We start from the raw sequence: 3,067 nt of genomic DNA, 5'->3' as shown, positions 1-3,067 counted from the left end.
CTACAAACGGTTTCACGTCCTATTGAACTCTCTCTTCAAAGTTCTTTGCAACTTTCCCTCACGGTACTTGTTTGCTATCGGTCTCGCTGTAATATTTAGCCTTAGGTGGAGTTTACCACCTGCTTTAGGCTGCACTCTCAAGCAACCTGACTCTAGTATTCAACAGTTTGCACACAAAGTCCCGTAACGCTATGGGCCTAGCACCCGCTATGGATAAGTCCTTGTCAGAGGAACTTGCATTACCGCGAACTAAGTGCGATGCACTGCTGAATTCACGCTGCATCTCCTGTACGCCTATATGACGACAGGACTTAGCGCTGAGCTCTACCCGTTTCGCTCGCCGTTACTAAGGGTATCCCGTTTGGTTTCTTTTCCACCGCTTATTTATATGCTTAAATTAAGCGGGTAATCTCGCTTGATCTGAGGTCGACAATTGTGTTTAACAATCGGTTAGACATCACCGTTGACTCGTACTAATTACTCCGGCACTGTGCCGTTACATGTCTTAGGCATCGCACACTAACTATTGACCGGCTGAACGTGTAGTGTTCTGCCGTTATTGCCACAGTCGTGTAGCGATAACACGCAACGACACTCGCGCACTGAGTGTACTGTACGGTCTGGCGTAACATTAGTCTGACGAGAGCGCAACAGTATGTTCGGCACTCTCGACACAGACTTTTACTATGTTTTTATTATGTTAACGACCCTCAGACAAACGAAGCCCCGGGAAAGACCCGAGGCTGCAATATGCGTTCGAAAATCAAGTGCTCGGCGTGTCCTGCATTTCACACCGCTTATCGCAGCTAGCTGCGTTCTTCATCGACCAGCGAACCGAGTGATCCACCGTTTGCAGTTGTACTGCACATTGTGTTTTTATCAATTGTTATCAAAGGCACAAGTTTTTCAACTTAAAGCGCACACACAAGTCAAGTCTTTACGGCATTGCTTACGATCATAGACCGCTCACAATAATTAAGCCTAGCGACAGTCTTTGGGCGCACCCTATGACTATCACTCTGTAGCCCGACTTTGACGCCGATAGCGACAAAGTGCTCACACTTTGACGGTGTGTAGGCATTGCTCAGATTAGACACCTCATGACTTGTCTTGTGTTTTTTGCAGACAAACACCGGTACTAAAGTGTTCATATTCAGTGGTGATCGGTCGCTCTCATACACAACACCTAACAGTTACACTGTTGTTGTTGTTGTTGTGTACCTTGTGATCACCTATGAACGGTTATGTACCGTTTGGGATATGTTTGCCGCTTATCTATCGATTGAGCGACTTTTGCGTTCAACAAATTGCCGTTTGTGTATGAGTTAAACTCTACAACATACGGTAATGATCCTTCCGCAGGTTCACCTACGGAAACCTTGTTACGACTTTTACTTCCTCTAAATGTTCAAGTTTGGGCATCTTTCCGAGCACAGCGCTGCCACTACAAGAGCAGCTGCACCGGCCAGTCCGAAGACCTCACTAAAACATTCAATCGGTAGTAGCGACGGGCGGTGTGTACAAAGGGCAGGGACGTAATCAACGCGAGCTAATGACTCGCGCTTACTGGGAATTCCTCGTTCAAGGGGAATAATTACAATCCCCTATCCCAATCACGAAGAAGGTTCATTGGGTTCCCCACTCTTGACAGAGTAGGTTTTTGAATGCACGCTGATCACTTCAGTGTAGCGCGCGTGCGGCCCCGGACATCTAAGGGCATCACAGACCTGTTATTGCTCTGTTTCGTGCGGTTGAAACACCGCCTGTCCCTCTAAGAAGTGTTGTCGACGTTATAAGTCGGCAATCTATTTAGTAGGCTAGAGTCTCGTTCGTTATCGGAATTAACCAGACAAATCACTCCACCAACTAAGAACGGCCATGCACCACCACCCACTGAATCAAGAAAGAGCTCTCAATCTGTCAATCCTTCCAGTGTCCGGGCCGGGTGAGTTTTCCCGTGTTGAGTCAAATTAAGCCGCAGGCTCCACTCCTGGTGGTGCCCTTCCGTCAATTTCTTTAAGTTTCAGCTTTGCAACCATACTTCCCCTGGAACCGAAAGACTTTGGTTTCCCGGAAGTCCTCGCCGAGTCATTTAGAGAACTCAGGCGAATTACTGGTCGGCATCGTTTATGGTTAGAACTAGGGCGGTATCTGATCGCCTTCGAACCTCTAACTTTCGTTCTTGATTAATGAAAACATTCTTGACAAATGCTTTCGCTTTAGTTCGTCTTGCGAAGGTCCAAGAATTTCACCTCTAGCTCCGCAATACGAATGTCCCCGTCTGTCCCTATTGATCATTACCTCATGCTCCGAAGACCAACAAAATAGAACCGAGGTCCTATTCCATTATTCCATGCAACATTATTCGGGCACTGACGCCTGCTTTGAGCACTCTAATTTTTTCAAAGTAAACGTACCGATCGCCTATGACACTCGGTGAAGAGCACCATAGGACAAGGTCGGTAAAGTGTTCAGCCAAACAGTAGCCACTGGCAAGTGGACCGTCTGACTAGGAACTGAGATCCAACTACGAGCTTTTTAACCACAACAACTTTAATATACGCTATTGGAGCTGGATTACCGCGGCTGCTGGCACCAGACTTGCCCTCCAATAGATCCTCGTTAAGAGTTTTACATTGTTCTCATTCCAATTACGAGGCCTCATAAGAGTCTCGTATTGTTATTTTTCGTCACTACCTCCCCGTTCTGGGATTGGGTAATTTGCACGCCTGCTGCCTTCCTTGGATGTGCTAGCCGTTTCTCAGGCTCGCTCTCCGGAACCGAACCCTGATTCCCCGTTACCCGTTACAACCATGGTAGGCGCATAACCTACCATCGACAGTTGATAAGGCAGACACTTGAAAGATTCATCGCCGGCACTAAGGCCATACGATTAGCAACAGTTATCCAGAGTCACCACCGTTAGGAGCCCCACAAGGGAACCCCATTGGTCTTGGTCTAATAAATGCACTTCTCCCGTCTCCGGTCGAAGTTTTTGGGCATGTATTAGCTCTAGAATTACCACAGTTATCCATGTAGACAGTCAATATCTAAGGAACCGTAACTG

The 3,067-nt window shown here is 47.2% G+C and overlaps 1 non-coding gene across 1 annotated transcript; it reads right to left on the bottom strand.

Annotated features, from left to right (window-relative positions):
- Positions 1-704: 704 nt before the first annotated feature.
- Positions 705-858, bottom strand: LOC128959150 (5.8S ribosomal RNA). Its single transcript, XR_008484576.1, has one exon. It is a non-coding gene; the product is annotated as a 5.8S ribosomal RNA (ribosomal RNA).
- Positions 859-3,067: the final 2,209 nt, after the last annotated feature.

The sequence above is a fragment of the Oppia nitens genome, unplaced genomic scaffold (assembly GCF_028296485.1).
Source record: "Oppia nitens isolate AA-2021 unplaced genomic scaffold, nextdenovo-longstitch-racon4-pilon3 scaffold41_pilon_pilon_pilon, whole genome shotgun sequence".
Classification (NCBI taxonomy): domain Eukaryota; kingdom Metazoa; phylum Arthropoda; class Arachnida; order Sarcoptiformes; family Oppiidae; genus Oppia; species Oppia nitens.
This window is presented reverse-complemented; position numbering and strand designations above follow the sequence as displayed.